Below are 17,987 nucleotides of genomic sequence, written 5' to 3' on the forward strand. Positions count from 1 at the left end.
GCAGGGAACCTAAAGGAGTCTGACTCGGTCTGGCTTGGTTTTTTTAACTCTGAAACTTAAAAAAAAATACAACTTTCTATTCATAACAGTTCCCCCCTATTTTTCTTTGATCAAGCTTAAGCTTGCATCAACTTATAATTTTTGGCTCATAGAATTTCCTATATTTTTTGTATTGATTATGCATTTTCTCAGCACTTGGGTGATCATATTTACTAAGCTTCATTACCTTTTTTGGTTTTTTCAGGTTAATTCCTTTAGAGATCCTTAGGTTATTCTGTACAGCAGATGTCACTATTTTTGTTAAACATGGAAATAAGAACAGACTAACAAGTGTACCCACAGTGAAGGTTATAGTTTTCCAACTTTTTTTGAAAATTCATAGATTATCCCACCAACTGGAATCAAGTGTAGGAGTCTTTTGATTTCGTAAATATGCTAGTTCTTTTATTTCGTTTAAAGTGTTTCTAATGACTGCCACAATTAATTTGATTTGATAAACTACTGTTTTGGCTTGGTTGAGTTGGTCATTAATATGATTAAGAGCCAATGCGGTCTGATTAGATATTACTTCTAATTCTGATTGTAGTTTCAAAATTTTGTTTAACATATCTTGTTCTTTCAGTTTTGTTTTTCTCAAATCCTCATATATAGGAACTCTTAAACTTGATCCAGATTCTTTGTGTATTATAAAGACAGTTTGTTTTATAATTTTAATGATGCCACCACTAGACCAGCCTCTTGGCAATTCAGTGGATGTTGTGGTACCATTGACCCAAAACAGGCGTTTAGGGGTTTCCTGAAAGAGATTAATTTTTGTCGTGCCCTCCCAATATTTAGAAATACTTTTTCCTTTGACCAGATTTACCAGGTTTGCTTCAGTAGCACCACGTTCAAAGCACCACCAGGTTTCTCCTACAGGGTGCTCTCCCAGGCGTGGCTGCCTAAAGGTGGCTGTGTTCCGGGTTATCCAATATATTTTCTTATTCTCTTGATAAAAGATCAATTGGGAGAGGTTAACACAATTGTTGTGGACTCTCAGCAAGGAGCTTACTTCTTTCTCATAGAAAGGTTGGTAGTACTCATTGCACAGCTCTCCTGGGCTCTCCAGAGCACCACCAGCAATCAGAGCCAGCACTACTACCCTTCCCAAGAGTCCGGTATGGGTCATCCTGCACAGCCTGCCCACCCGGCCTTGCCTCTTGAGGATTTTACTGAGAAGAAGTCTCCAAGTTCTTTAGAGTCTCTTGCTCCTCTGGTTAAACCTCTCTTGATCTGTCCCTGCTAATTTGGTCCCCCCCTAGGGGAGCACTCTGGAGAAGATTAACCTGGGGTCTTTAGTACCAAGTTGGGCCGACTTAACCAGAATTACTTATTAACAATTTTTAACTTTTACAAATTTCTTAAAACACTTCAAGACATGTTATGATTCTAAACTTTTTTCTTACGCAGTTCATCAGTCTTTTTGAATGTCAATTTTAAGTCATTTGGTCCTTTTATAATAGTATACTCAGCTGAATTAACTCCTGATGCGGTTGAATCTTGTCCTGAGTTAGAGTGTGGGGGTGGTGTGGAATCTGGTCTAATACCAGAAGGAGACACTGACGAATCTTGTCCAATGCCCGGGGGTGAGAGTGGTGTGGAATCTGGTCCAATACCAGACACTGAAGAATCTTGTCTAATGCTCGGGGGTGGGACTGGTCCTTTAATTCTCGTAATGTGAGTCCAACCTTTTTCTCTGGTTCGCACGGCCGAATTAGCGATGAGGAGTACCTGAAAGGGGCCTTCAAATTTAGGTATTAATGGTCTATAATTCCAAGATTTTATTAAAACCCAATCTCCTGGGTTGATGTCGTGTGCTTTTGTATCAAGAGGGGAGGTTTGGGGGAGGTATCCTCTTTTTCTAAGTCCTTCTAGGGTTCCTCCAATGACTTCTAAATATTTCCTTGTAGCTTCTTCTCCTTCCAGGTAGTCTCCTGTGCTATAGAATTATATAGAATGACAGTCCAAAAATCATTTTATAAGGTGAAATCCTTATATCAGACCGGGGTCTTGTTCTGATGCGCAAGAGCGCTAGGGGTAAACACTTTAGCCAATTCATTTTTGAGAATTTTGTTCATTTGTTCTACCTTCCCAGAACTCTGGGGGTGCCACAGAGTATGCAATCTCCACTTTATTCCTGAAGCTTCAATTATAATTTGCAATGTTTGGGCCACGAATTTGGACCTCAGTCTGAGTCTAAGGTATTCACTATTTCATTCTGGTTCACCTTTTTGGCAAGTTAAACACTCTTTTATAATTGTTTTTGCTAGGTCATATCCGCTTATGCACAGGTTATTTCTTAGGAAATAATCACATAGTCCTTGGACTCCCCAGTGGGTTAGTTTCTGTAGTTCTGTTAGCACTGTCCGTGCAAGTGCTTTGTTTAAGAACACCCGTCCGTCTGATGTTAACCACTCCCCTCGTTGCCCTTGGCGTAACTTTAAATCTTTTATAGCCTTTAATTCTTTTTCACTAAATATGGGGGTTTCTCTTTCATTCTCTTTGAGTGTGGTTTCTGCTTTAAAACCTCTTACTGGATCTCCTGGTTCTAAAGCTGCTTCCTTTGCTATCTGATCAGCCAATCGGTTTCCTTTAACTTCGAAGCTATGTCCTTTTTGGTGCCCTTTTATATGGACTACTGCTATTTCTGTTGGCTTTTGTAGAGATTCTAATACAGACTTGACTAGATTCTCATGAGCTAAGTTTTTTCCCTTTGAGCTTAGATATCCACGCTCCTCCCATATCTTCCCAAAAGTGTGTACTATTCCAAATGCATATTGGGAATCTGTATAAATGGTTCCCCGGTCCCCCTCTAATAAGTCTAATCCTCTTTTCAGGGCATATATTTCACAACTTTGGGCTGACCAGGTTTGGGGTAGTTTTCCTTTTTCTTTAATTTGTAAAGTTTTTCCAACTATGATGGCATAACCTGAAGCTCTTTTCCCATCTACTACTCTCGAAGAGCCATCTATAAACAAAATTTTTCCAGCTGTTAGAGGTTGATCTTCTAAATCCTCTCTTACTTTGGTTTGGAGACTTATCACTTCAAGGCAATCATGTTCTAGATTCTCTATAGGCTCTCCCATAAGGAATTGTGCTGGATTGAGGGCGTTTGATGTGATGAATTCTAAATTTTCTGTGTTAGTTAGTATTATTTCATATTTTAGTATTCTTGCATTGGTTAGCCACTGTTGAGCTCTTTGGCTCAGCACTGTTTTAAGATCGTGAGGGGTATGTACTTTAATTTTTCCTTGCCAGGTTAATTTTTGGGTCTCTTCTATTAGAATAGCAGTTGCTGCTACGGCTTGTATGCAAACTGGCCAACCTCTAGCTACTGGGTCTAACAATTTGGAGAGGTAAGCTACAGGTTTTCTGCAGCCTCCCCACTCTTGGGTTAGTACACCATAGGCTATACCTCTTTCAGCACTTACAAACAGATCAAAGCCTTTCTTGAGGTCTGGTAAGCTTAGGACTGGAGCAGAAGACAACTTCTCTTTTAGGTTCTCTAGTTGTTGATCGTCTTCTGCTGTCCAAATTATGGGATCTGGGGCTACCAGCTTATCATATAAAAATTTCACACTTTGTGAGTATTGATCTAGCCATAACTTGCAGTACCCGAACAGACCTAGAAGCTTTCTCACATCTCTTTTTGTTTGTGGAGCTGGGAGAAATATGATGCCTGAAATTCTGTCAGGGCTCAATTTCTTATATCCTTCTCCTATTATGTGCCCAAGGTATGTTACTTCTGATTGTACGAACTGTAGCTTCTCTTGTGAGACCTTTAATCCTTTCTCTCCCAGAAAGTTCAAAAGTTTAATGCTAGTTGTTCTGACCTGATCTTTTCCTTTCCCTGACACCATCAGGTCATCAACATACTGCAGGATTTGTACTTCTTCTTCAGGAACAAACTGTTCTAACAAACTCTCTAGGGCTTGTCCAAAGAGGTGGGGTGACTCAGTAAACCCTTGCGGTAATCGGGTCCATCTTAGCTGTTGTTTTCTTTTTGTATTTGGGTCTTCCCATTCAAAAGCAAACCAATCTCTACATTCAGCTGCCAGAGGACATGCCCAGAAAGCATCTTTTAAGTCTATAATAGTGAACCAAGCATGTTCCTTTGGAATTTGGCTTAGAAGATTATATGGGTTGGGCACAACCGGATGTCTAGCAATGGTCTTTTCGTTCACTTCTCTTAAGTCTTGTACCAGCCTGTATTTCCCTTCAGCTTTCTTAACTGCTAGTATAGGGGTATTATGTGGTGACATACAGGGTTCCAAAATTCCCTCTTGCAGCAATTGTTCAATAACTATGGCTAGCCCCTTTTTTCCTTCTAGGGAAATTGGATACTGTTTGACCCGTATGGGTGAAGTACCATCTTGCATTTTTATTGTTATTGGAGGAATGTCCAGTAGGCCTCGCTTTCCTCCTTCAGCCCACACCTCTGGGCTTATTTCAGCAACATCACCTTGGGATAACTTCATTATTTGTACTACCATTTTCCCTTTTCTCGGGATAATTCCTACTCCCAAATGAACTTGTAGATCTCTCCCCAACAAGCTTTTTTCTAGGTTAGGCAGATAGATCAAATCTGCTTCACACTGTCTTGAATTTCCAATTATTTTTACATTTTCAATCACTGAGGCTCTAAATGGTTTCCCTTCAGCCCCTAATACAAAATTTTTTACCAATTACCATACCTTCTGGTAATTTGTTAAGACAGGACTTATCTGCTCCTGTATCAACTAAAAATTCAAATTCTTCATTTTGGGGTCCTACTTCAAAGTTTACTAAGGGCTCTTCTAGGTGTTGCATCGGGTCCCCTAAAGCATAGAGCCCCTGACACCCCTAATCATCGCCTTTAAGCATTTTCTCTAAGGCTTCTTGTTCTCTGGCTATTGCTTCATCCAGAGTCAGCTTTCTACAGAACCTTCTAATGTGCCCAGTTCTCCCACAGTAATAGCAACGCCTTTCACTTAAAGGGACTTGGGGCCTCTCCGTTCCTCTTGTATATGATGGTACTGGCTTATCTTTACCTGCTCCTGGTGGTGGACTCCCCCACTCTTTTGTGGCCTTGTACTGTAGGAAAGGGTTGTTTGCTCCCACACTTTCTCTGGCTATAGCAAGCATGATCTTAGCTTTGGCCTTTGCTTTTTCTTCATCCCTCCTTAAATACACTTTCAATGCTTCCCTCAATAACTCTTTGGAGTACAATTGAAAGTTCCCCCTCAGGCGATTAAGCCAAGTGGCAGGAGTTTCATCTTTCTCTTGTATACTCTCAAATGCCAGTTTTGTATTGGTTCCTTTGGGAATTGATTCTCTTATCCCTCGAATTATCAAGGACCTGTACTCTATCATGGCCTTCCTCCCTTCCTCCTGGTTAGGATTCCAATTGGGATCCACTAGTGGCAATTTTTCTTCTCCTGATGGCACTTGGGGCCCTGGACGGTTATCTTTTTCCCAAACTCTTATGCTTGCAGCCCTAATCATTCGGGACTCTTCTGGGGAAAATAATATATTTAGAATGGAATTCATCTCTCCCCAAGTGTAGAAATTTGGACCTAAAAACTGATCCACTTGGTTAGCAATGCCCACAGGGTCTTCAACTAGATTCCCTAACTCCTTCTTGAATCCTCTCACCTCAGAAGCAGTTAGAGGAGCATTTACAAAACCAACACCTCCTGCTACTCCTCCCATAGGAACTTCTCTAAGTGGAAAAAGTTTCTCTGCCTTGGAGGTCTTGGATCGGGTACCACAGTATGGCCCATCTTCAGACACAAGATTACTCGAGGGGTATATAGCATTAACCTGGACCTGCTGTAAGTCAACGGCTATACCTGGTGATAAGGGGTTATTAGATAAGGAGGTATTTATGTCACAGTTAGGAGGAGGTGGAGGGACTGCCATAGGAGGGGGAGAAGAGCTTGACTGCATGTTAGGTGGAGCTGGAGAAGGGGTGGAGCATGCAGCAGGTGTAGTAGGTATTAGTGGTGGTGCAGAAGCAGCTGAAGGAGTCGAAGGGGGTGGTGAGGGAATAGCCCCCATGGCCGCCGGGAGAAGAACTGGATCTGCTATTTGAGGTGCTCGAAGGAGAGGGTTATAAGGTGGAGGGGCATCAGGAGGCAAGTAGTCTAGGGGGTTCCACCTTTTACCAATTTCCTTAATTCTAGCATCTCCTCTTTCATTCCCTTCTTTATTGCTCTGCACTTTACAAATTTGCACTCCTTCTTTCTGTATAGCATTCAACCAACAAGCTACATACAATAATTCCTCAGGATCAGTATTTTCTCTAGCCGTCAGATAGTTACTCAGCTGTTGACACATCCACTTGTCTTTCGTCCCACACCATGGCCATCCTCCTTGCACTTCTAATTCTGGCCACACTTCTGAACAGTAATGAATCATTTTAACTTTATCTAATCCTTCTGTACTTTCTATAAAGTCCCATTTTTCTAATAGTTCACCTAGGGGATCGTGGGGAGGTATACTCTTCAATCTTTGGCCACTTTTCTTACTACCGCACCCTCCCATTATTTTCTGCCTCTAAACAAATCACAAAATGTCTTTTTCTCTAAAGGAAATATATCTTATTTAAGAAGTCTCGACCTCCTGCCAAAACTCCAATTTCACTGACCCTTTTCGTCAGGACTTTGTTAAGACCTTGGCTTTCTTGCCAAGACTCAACAAACAACCAAAATACAAAAAAGCATCCTCGAGGTCTTGACCTCTGAGGTTCGCCTGACCTCCTTCGTCAGGACTTAGAGAGACCTTGGCCTTCCCTTGCCAAGGCTCAAACAGTCAAACCTCGAAACCCTGGCTTCTGAGGGGTGCCTGACCTCTTTTGTCAGAGCCAAACTGCCTGATATCCTAAATCCTAACTTCCTTCATTAGGACCTGTATCAGAGCCTTTGGGGTGCGTGCCACTCACACAGCTATTTCCTCCGCACGCCCGGAGGGGGGTCCTCTTTACCCCTCTGGAGGCGCCTCAATCACCAGTTCCACTCGCTTCCCCCTGTTCCCGGCCGGCCCCCTCGCGGGGGTGCGGAACCGCGGTACTGAGGGGTCCTCACTCGCTTCGAGGGGCCGGGCTGCCGGCTCTCGTCTCACTCACACACACTCGCTCGCCTCCCTCTCCCGCCGCCGGATATTCTCACCTATCCGACGCTGCTCCGTGTCACTGTCCCAAGCCGATCTTCTCTGGTCCCGATAGCCAGCTGTCCTGCAGGTCCAGGGTGGGCGGCCGTCCCAGTCCTGGTGTCCTCTTCAGGCGTGGCTCTCCCGGACGAGTCCCCAAGCTGAAATAAATAGGCAGGAGATCTTTCTCCTTTTTAATGCCTTTATTAAGAAGAATCAGCTCAGGTGGGGAGAAATCGACGGGTTGCGCCCTCGCCGCCGCTGCTTCCAGGCGTGGCACGAAGCAGGAGGATGATGCAGTTTTGTCCGCTGGTCTGCAGACAGAACTGGGGACTCTGTCCTCACGGGAGAGTCGTTGAGTCCTTGGTTTGTTGGTTTAGAAACCCGGGAGGTCTCTTTAATCAGTTTCTTTTTAGGTTAGGGTGAGAAATAAAAAGATTCAAGCAGGTACGGGACAATGCTCCCATCCTTAGACATCACTTTAAGTCACTTGTTGGCTCGTGATTTTAGAGGTTTTTCTTATAAAAACTGTAAAACTGTAAAAACCCAGGGTGCACTGCATTTGTCATTTGCATGTTGTCTCTGGTGTCACTGCCCATCTCTTTACCCTGGAGGGTTTCCCTTGGTATCTCCTTGGCATACAGCTAGCATCAGGGAAACAATCAGTTAATCACCCGCCATCAACGAGTGATTAAGGGCTTTTCTTCCGCAGGGAACCTAAAGGAGTCTGACTCGGTCTGGCTTGGTTTTTTTAACTCTGAAACTTAAAAAAAAATACAACTTTCTATTCATAACATGTTCCATGGTCAGTTTCCACACATATCACAATCACAGATACACAGGTTGCCTGTATGTACCTGACACGAAACACAGCTTTGTATTTCACACCAGGGCACACAAGCAGATGGTGATCAGTCCGTCAAGTCTGAACTCTGGCGATGCCGGTGAATTCTCCTTTGAAGTAATCATCAGCCTGGCCGTCCTCCTTGGATGCCAAAGAGCAAGAGCACCCAGCTGCGCCCCAGCCCCGTCTTTTCCACCTGCCCCCATTCTCGTGGTATCTCTGGCCCTCAGAAAGAGACTCCCCAAGAAAAAAAAGCTATAGCCAGATGCTCCATTCCTCTCCCGACTTTAGACGCAGTCTTTTGTCTTTCTAAAGGACCCATAAGTATTCATAAGTACCCAGTAGTTAGTTTCCTAGCAACTTATGGGGAAAAATAAAATCTGTAAGTAAAAGAAAAAGGAAAGAAACCAAACCCTCAACAACTGGTTTAATGACCAAAAGATGTGTGTTGGAGAGGGAGGAAAGTCTGTTTCAGCCTGCCTGTGCTGTGAACAAAGGCAGATCTTCGTCTTTTATGTGCTTCCAGCCTGGGTGACCATCCCCAGGGAGCCTTCAGTTGACTATTGGAGATGTCACAGCAGCCACCAAGGACAGCAAATCCCTGGGTTTGAGGTGGGATGGGATGTATTTCTGGACTAGGTGCAGGAGGCAAGACGAAGATGCCAAGACGACACAGCAGCCATGCAAAAACCTGGATGGAAAATGTTAGGGATATGGTAGAAATTTGTGCCTATGAAATATAAATACATGTATCAAACGTTGTTAAGGGGGGGACCAGGGTTTAATCCTAGAATGATGAAACCACGGCTGGCTGACAAGGGTGGAAAATGGCATTAACATACGAAGGAAAACGGCTGCACAAGGAGATGGTCGTTCATGGTGGCATGTACCCAAGGACACCCAGTGATGATGGTCCATGAAGATACACATCTGAGATAACCAGGGCCATCAACACTTTCCACCTGAATGCAGGATTCCTGGAATCGGAGGAGGAACGTTTGTCTCTTCCTGGACGAGGTTTTGTGCAGCTTTGAGTGAAGAAAGAAACCAACAAGAATATGATGAACTTTGAAAGGAGACAAAGGGACTCTGCCGCGGGCAAGAAAAAAGAGTATAAGAACTGTCCCTGTGGAGCAGCAGGTGTGGACGATGGGGGGTTCGGTGCAATAGAGGTCGGATCTGCATCCACCCAGTCTGTACCCCAGGGTCTGTGCTGTCATGTTTGATTGGTGGCTGTTTGGACTGTAATACGGTCGCAAATAATTTTTTTTAAATTTTTATTACTATTTGGTCCATTTTTATTTCTACCTATAACAATCCTGGTGACCTAGCCCGACGTGATCTGATACCGGATTCCAGGGTCTCCTCTCCAGGTCCAGGCGGCGCCCCGCTGAGTTCAGCGGCCGGACAGGATTGGGAAAAGCCCAACGGAACCAATCAGATAACATGAACTATTAGCCAAAAGCCACAATTGAAAGGTTAAAAACGGGCCCTGAGCTCCAAAGCCGGCAAATTTTTTCACTCATAAAACTACGTGCACGAAGATTCCTCAAGGGAAAAGGACCGTAAGTATCGTGCGGTTGAGTGGGGTGTGATCAATTGTGTGTGTGAGACATGATATTATCACGAAGCGAGTGTGGACCCCAAGATCGCAGTTCCACTCTTCTGCAAGGAAAGTGGTCGGTCGCGGGGGAAGCGGGTGAAAAACTCGTTAAAAACACACACACCAACCCAAAATCCTGGGAACTGGGGGAGGAAATGGGGGGGTGTTTTTCGATCACGGGCTGGATCAGAGAGAGGACAAAGGTCCATCGATGACCAGGAACAACAGTGTTATGAATAGAAAGTTGTATTTTTTTTAAGTTTCAGAGTTAAAAAAAACCAAGCCAGACCAAGTCAGACTCCTTTAGGTTCCCTGCGGAAGAAAAGCCCTTAATCACTCGTTGATGGCGGGTGATTAACTGATTGTTTCCCTGATGCTGGCCACTTGCCAGGACAGACCCCTCCGAGGTAAAGAAAATAGGAGTGACATCGGAGCCAGTATGCAAATAAGAAATGCAGTGCACCTTGGGTTTTTACAGTTTTACAGTTTTTACAAGAAAAACCTCTAAAATCACGAGCCAACAAGTGACTTAAAGTGACGTCTAAGGATGGGAGCATAGTCCCGTACCTGCTTGGACCTTTTTATTTCTCACCCTAACCTAAAAAGAAACTGATTAAAGAGACCCCCCGGGTTTTTAAACAAACAAACTAAGGACTCAACAACTCTCCCGTGAGGACAGAGTCCCCAGTTCTGTCTGCAGAGCAGTGGACAAAACTGCATCACCCTCCTCCTTCGTGCCACGCCTGGGAGCAACGGCGGCGAGGGCGCAACCCGTCGATTTCTCCCCACCTGAGCTGATTCTTCTTAATAAAGGCATTAAAAAGGAGAAAGATCTCCTGCCCATTTATTTCAAACAGAAGATCACTGGATCCAGAGAAAAGGTAAGAGAGCTCTTTTTGTCGATCAAAAGTGTACAGATCAGTTCACTGTATGACTAGTAGGTCGGCAAAAATTTTTTTAACTAAGAATCAAGGATTGTACCCATAAAAGAAAAACAGATCGATTTGGGAGCCTATCTACCCAAAAAGGAAAAAAGGTAAGCAAGATTAAGAATCATGGGACTGAAAAACAGTAAACTACACGGGAAAACCCAGGGGAAACCAGAAAAGGTGGAAAAATATTGTACCCCTGATATACCAAGAAACAGTCCTCTGGGGTGGATGTTGGAACATTGGGAGGATTGCCCCACAAGGAGGGGGAGGTCTAAGGAGAGAATGATATATTATTTTGTGGAGAAATGGGCTCATGTGGAGGTCAAAAAATACTTATTTTGGCCTATGTTTGGGACTTTTGAGAAGGAAACATGTCGGGCATTGGAGGAAGAGGGGTCAACAAACGAGGAAAGGGAGTATGCACGACTATGGGACTACGCCAGTACTGGTAATCAAGGTACTGGTAATTAAAGATGTGGAAATCGAGTCCGAAAATAAATTGTGTTTGGGAAATCTACTGTTGGTAGAAGAGGCAGATTATAATTTGCTGCGGAGGGATTTAATGGTGAATTTGAGTATTAGTCTAATTGCACAAGACTCTCAACTGATGGTAAGATTGTATAAACTCACTGCTGAGGACGAGGGAAAAATAAACCCTAAAGTGTGGCACACAAAGGGGGAGGCGGGGAAGTTGGAAATGGAACCTATACACATAGAAATTGAGAAACCAGAAGACCCTATTACGGTCAAACAATATCCAATACCCATGGAGGGAGGGTGGGGGTTAAAACCAATAATTGAGGATCTGATAAAAAAGGGCACCTTGGAGCCGTGTATGTCTAGACATAATACTCCCATTCTTGCGGTCCGTAAACCGGATGGGAGTTATCGCTTGGTGCAGGATCTAACAGCTGTTAACCAGCGAACAAAAACCTTATTTCCCACCATCTCAAATCCCTATACTCGCCTCAATAATATGTCACTGAATGATATCTGGTATTGCATAATAAACCTGAAAGCTGTCTTTTGGATTTGTCTTCTAGCAAAGGAGAGTCGGGACTATTTTGCATTTCAATGGGAGGACCCAGAGACAACCGTAAACAACAACTTAGGTGGACCTCCCTGCCTCAAGGGTTTGTGGATTCGCTGAACCTATTAGGTCAGGGTCTCGAGCAATTATTGAGTGAGTTTGTCCCTAGGAGGGAACAAAACTATTACAATACGTGGATGACTTATTAATAGCAGGTCCTGATGAAGATGGGGTAAGAACAAACACAATAGCTCTCCTAAACTTTTTAGGGGATAAAGGCTTAAAGGTTTCAAAGTCTAAGCTGCAATTCACAGAGCCCGAGGTGAAATATTTAGGGCACTGGTTGGTAAAAGGTAAGAAAAAGCTAGACCCTGACAGGGTGGAGGGGATCATTGCATTACCCTCCCCTCAGTCAAAAAGAGAGGTAAGACAAGTACTTGGGCTTCTGGGGTTCTGAAGACAATGGATCGAGGGGTACAGTGAGAAAGTAAAATTTTTATATGAAAAACTTAACCACAGACAAACCTAAATGGGTTGACCCAGATGAAAAAAAATTAGAGAATTAAATTAAATTCTAGATTTAGAATTTAGAGAATTAAAGGAGGCTCTCATAGTAGCTCCAGTGCTGAGCCTGCCAGACATAGAGACCCTTTCAGCTGTTTCTGGACGTAAGTAATCATACCGCGTACTGGGTACTAACCCAAAATTGGGCGGGATCAAAGAAACCTGTGGGTTATGTATCTAAGCTCTTGGATCCTGTTAGTCGGGGATGGCCCACGTGCTTACAAGCTATCGTGTCCACGGCTGTGTTAGCAGAAGAAGCCAAAAAGATAACTTTTGGGGCACCTTTGGTAGTGTATACTCCTCACAATGTGAGGAGCATTTTATAGACAAAGGCTGAAACATGGCTCGCTGACGCACGACTTCTTAAATACGAAGCTATCATAATACACTCTCACGACCTGGAGGTCAGAACTATGGTAGCTCCAAATCCAGCTCAGTTTATATATGGGGAAACTTTGGAGGAACCCACTCATGATTGTGCTGAAATTGTACAATTACAAACCAAGATAAGACCTGACTTAGAAGAAGAAGAATTAGAAGGAGGGGGAAAATGGTTCGTAGATGGAGCTGCAAGGGTTATTGAGGGAAAAAGGAAGTCAGGGTATGCCATAACAAATGGGGTAACCGGGGAGACGGTGGAATTGGGACCTCTAAACACGGGGTGGTTGGCACAGGCATGTGAAAAGCATCCAAAGGCTTTATGGGGACTAAAGGGTCAAAAGGGGACTATCTTCACAGATTCAAAGTACACCTACAGGGTGGTTCACACTTTTGGTAAGATTTGGGAAGAAAGGTCTCATTAACACAAAAGGGAGGGGGCTGATGCATGGGGAATTAATAAAACAAATTCTACAGGCTATCCAAGGGCCAGAAGCAATTGCTGTAGTCCATGTAAAAGGACACCAAATGGGAGCACAATTCCGAACCAGGGGAAACAATTTTGCAGATCAGGAGACTAAAAACATGGCACTACTGCAGGTAAGCACTCCATAGATTTGTGAGGGGGAGATTTGGGAGTATCCTCCACAATTCTCTCAAAAGGAAATTGAGGGGTACGAAAAGATCGGAGGAAAATTAGACGAAGGTAAGTGGAAATTACCAGATGGAAGGGAATTATTATCAAAGGAATATTCTCGGAAAATTTTGAGAAGGTCACATTCACAAACTCATTGGGGGGGCCCAGGCTTTAGCAGAACAATTTTTAAAATTCTGTGGGTGTAAAGGGATATATGAATTGGCAAAACAGGAGGTACAAGGGTGCATGATATGCCAAAAGGTGAATTGGAGCCGAGCCAGGCAAGTAGCACTGGAGAGCCGACCACTAGCATACAGACCCTTTGAGATGATCCAGGTAGATTTTACCTATCTAACAAAGGTAGGTAGGTAGGTACAGGTGTCTGCTAGTAATAGTAGACAAACTGACTCACTGGGTGGAAGCATTTCCAAGTTCCAGGGCTATTGCACAAGTGGTGCCTAAATTGTTGCTCGAGAAAATTGTGCCCTGGTATGGACTGGTAAAATACATAGATTTAGATCAAGGCACACACTTCACTTCTAGGGTGATAAAACAAATGACTGAAGCTTTAGGGATCCGATGGGAGTACCATACCCCGTGGCATCCTCAGAGTTCTGGACAGGTCGAATGAATGAATCAAACCCTAAAAGCACAATTATCTAAACTGATATTAGAAACAAAAATGTCTTGTGTAAAATGCCTCCCTCTAGCCCTGCTAAATATTAGAACCCTGCCCCACCCAGAGACCGGAATATCACCCTTTGAAATGCTGTATGGGATGCCCTATGAACACGGGATGCCTGTAGGGCATCCTAAAATTGAGCATGGGCAAATAAGATCATATCTCATAGCAATAAATAAAAATCTGCAGGAACTGTGGAAACAAGGTATCATAATGCAAGGTACTCCACTAGGCTTTGCTATACACTCCATCCAGCCCGGAGATTACATCCTTATAAAAACTTGGAAAGATGTACCACTATCCCCACATTGGGAAGGGCTGTTTCTTGTTCTTTTAACTACAGATACAGCAGTGCGAATGGCAGAAAAAGGCTGGACTCACGAGTTGAGGGTAAAGTGAGTGGAACCCCGAGCAGAGACACGAGTGGTCACACTTCAAGTCTAATGACCGAGAATGACCTGATAAGATGTCAAGAGTCTGACTGTCCGCGCTATCCATTCGCTCAGTTCAAGTGTCTGTATTGTAACAAATTGTGGATGATGCATTTCGACAGGGGGATCCAACCAAGGGGTTGTGTGATAAGTGTTTTGATAACGAAGTGCGTCTGACTAACCTGATCTTGACGCTCCTCACAGAACTGCGGGTGATTGAAGCAGACTCACTACTGTGGTTTCAGCTTTTCCAAAACAGGGTAAGGGGAAAATTGCAATCTCGAGGCCAAGTCTTAGCAGTTGAGTGCTGGAGATTAAGCAAAGTACCTTGCAGTGCCTTCCCGGTAAAACTCACCCGTTGGGGTGTGTTTAAACAGAGATACATGGCTCAATCAGAATATGACCTCTGGAATATTCATTCCTGCTGCCAAGAAGATGGTCTTCCCCACCACTGGTGGCACCCCAGTGGGCATAGGTGGAGGCAAAGGAATGATAGTGGGAGTGGTGCTGATGAGCCTGAGTCTAGTCACATGCCTCAGGACTGGCACTCATGACTAGAACCAGGCTAGCCTCGAACAGTGGGACCCCAACCACAAATGTGGAATTTGCACACTGATCCTCCTGGAAGGACGGGGTGAAGCGGAGGTTTCAGCCTACCTAACCTCGGGAGGATGTGGACAAGGCACTGAAAGCAGGTATTGTTTTATTAATGGCACTCAGTATGGGTCTGTATTATAGAGGGAAAAGAAGTCTGCATACCGCAGAGGACCACGTCTAAGGAGGGTAAGTCAGAACACACGAGGCAAAAATGGAGTATTGAATCTATAAAGATACCCATCTGTGATAAATGTAATCGTACTGTTTGGACCGGGGGAAAGATGGAGTCAGGTTTTGGTGGATACTATCAGGTAAATAAGCTGTGCTATGACAATGACCAATTAGGAATGTGTGCAATAGGGTGCAAGACTTATTGGGTGGGGAAGAATTTAAAATATGAAAATAAGCTTCCTCTTAAAAAGGAATCGGTTATCATCGATCTACTCGAGGATCATGATGACCAAGCTTGTCAATACGATAAAATCTTCTGCTTCTCTAAAAATAGGGAAGGGGTGGATCCGGAAAGTAAAATACAGCAGGTTGCACAAGAATTGAAAAGACAAGAATCAGAAATAAGAAAACAAAGGGTAGAGCAAGAAAGGTTAAAAACTTTAAGCGAACAGTATGATCAATTGTAAAAACAATATAATGATTGTTATGAATAAAAAGTTATCTATTTTTTTTAAGGTTGCAGAGTTAAAACAAATTGGACCAGTGCTGTTAAGTTAGCTTCATTGTTAAGAGTTCTTCAATTACCTGTTAATGGTTGGAGATTAACCATTGTCCCCTTGATGCTTGTCAGAGATCCTGCAGGTACCAGGATAATGGGAGTGGCATCAGGGCTAGTATGCAGATGAGAAACGCATTGCACTAATTTTTGCAGTTTTCCAGGAAAACCCCTAAAAATTACGAGCCAACATAGAACTAAGTAACCTAAGTGACGTCTAAGGATGGGAACATAGTCTAGTGCCTGCTTGGATCCTTTTTGCTTCTCACCCTAACCTAAAAAGATGTTGATTAAAGAGACGACCCAGGGTGTTGGACCGAAAAGGCAGAGTCTGCTCATCTCTCGTGAGGATGGAATCCCCAGCTCTGCCTGCAGACCAGCGGACAAAGCTGCATCACCCTCCTCCGCCGTGCCACGTCTGGGAGCACTGGCGGCATGGGCGCGACCCGACGATTTCTCCCCACCTGAGCTGATTCTTTTTAATAAAGGCATTAAAAAGGAGAAAGATCTCCTGCCCATTTATTTAAATGATATTGGTTTACTTGCATCTGACAAGAATCTGTTCATAGACTTAATGCAAGAAATTGCCACAGAGTTAGGTTTATCAAATTGTTGGATTTCTGGGTGCCTGAAATCAGCAGAAAAATGGCCTTGGAAAGGTGAAGGGTTAACCCCAGAGCAATTACTAAAATGGGATAACACAAAAATCTCAAAATTAATACAACGACCTGAAGGATGGGTCTTGAACAAATGAGTAATTGGGACGATTTGCATAAGTTGAGAGGGGAAGGAATATACCAAAGTGGTAGGTTATACCTCTTGCATCTCCACTCTAACTGTAAATTTGGACATAAAAACTGGCAGCCAGAGCCCCCTTCAGGATATTGGAGTCAAGAAAAAGATAACAAATGTGAGTGGGGTGAGAAAATTGGGCTCTGTTGGAATAAAATGGCTGGGGCTAACCCTTAGCAATCTTTGAAGGAACTAAGAGATTACTGGAATGGGCCAGGGAATGTGAATAGTAATTGGAAAGCACCTAACGGTATTTATTGGATTTGTGGAAAGCAAGCCTATAGCGAATCGCCTCAGAAATGGAAGGGGTCGTGCACTCTGAACCAGTTTTCTTTACCTTGATCAGAAAGCAGCTTCTTGGGGGCTCCGTTATATGAGACCCTGGACCGCCAAAAGAGGGAGGTAAGAAAGAAATTTCCTATATTTGGGGGTAACCAAAAATAGGGGGAAGAGGCCGGCGGAACATATTATTGAGTATTACGGGCCAGCCACTTGGGCTCAGGATGGTAGCTGGGGTTATTGTACCCCAATATATCTCCTGAACCGGGTGATTAGACTCCGGGCATGGTGGAAATTGTCTCAAATCACACCGCAGATGCTCTCGAGTTGCTGTCAAAACAGCACTCCCAAATGAGAGCTTTTTTTTACCAAAATAGGATAGCCCTGGACTACCTACTGACTGAAGAAGGGGGAGTCTGTGGGAAATTTAACAAATCAGAATGTTGCATTGAAATTGACGATTACGGGGAGACCATCTGGGGTCTACCCGCTGAAATCAAAAGAGTGGCTCATGTACCCATCCAAAAATGGAATTCAATTTTGAATGCTTCCTGGTGGGACAACTTATTTAATGGTGCTTGGTGGAAGAAATTAATATTCTTTATACTCTGCTCCGTAGCCGGAATCGCCTTCCTACCCTGCCTGATTCCTTGTTTTATTAGACTAATACCTTTGGTGGTACAAGGTATGCAAATTGCAGCTATGCCTATTGACTCAGAGGCGACCAAAAAAACAAATCCAGTTTCAAAAATTATGAAATTAGAGGAAGATCCACACAAGTGGGCTGCAAATGCCTTAGCAAAATTTGAAAAACAATTAAACAGTAATGAATCAGAATATCAAAACCATCAAGAGACACCTCAGGAGGATTGGGAAAATGAGACTATCTAGATACAAAAAGTGTTGTATATATCGGGTGCATTGCTTAAATTTTATGGGAAACAGGTATTAAAATTTGGCTAAAAATAAAATACATAGAAATATTTTTAGAAAATGGCACGAATTAGTGTGTTTATAAAGAAGGGGAGGGAATTGTTAGGGATATGGTATAAATTTGTGCCTATGAAATATAGATATATGTATCAAACGTGTTATTAAGGGGGGGACCAGGGTTTAATCCTGGAATGATAAAACCGCAGCTGGCTGACAAGGGTGGAACTCAGCATTAACATACAAAGGAAAACTCGGCTGCACAGGAGATGGTCGTTCATGGTGGCATGTACCCGAGGATGCCCAGTGATGATGGTCCATGAAGATACACATCTGAGATAACCAGGGCCATCAACACTTTCCACCTGAATGCAGGATTCCTGGAATCGGAGGA

This window comes from Passer domesticus, chromosome 22 (assembly GCF_036417665.1).
Source record: "Passer domesticus isolate bPasDom1 chromosome 22, bPasDom1.hap1, whole genome shotgun sequence".
NCBI lineage: Eukaryota > Metazoa > Chordata > Aves > Passeriformes > Passeridae > Passer > Passer domesticus.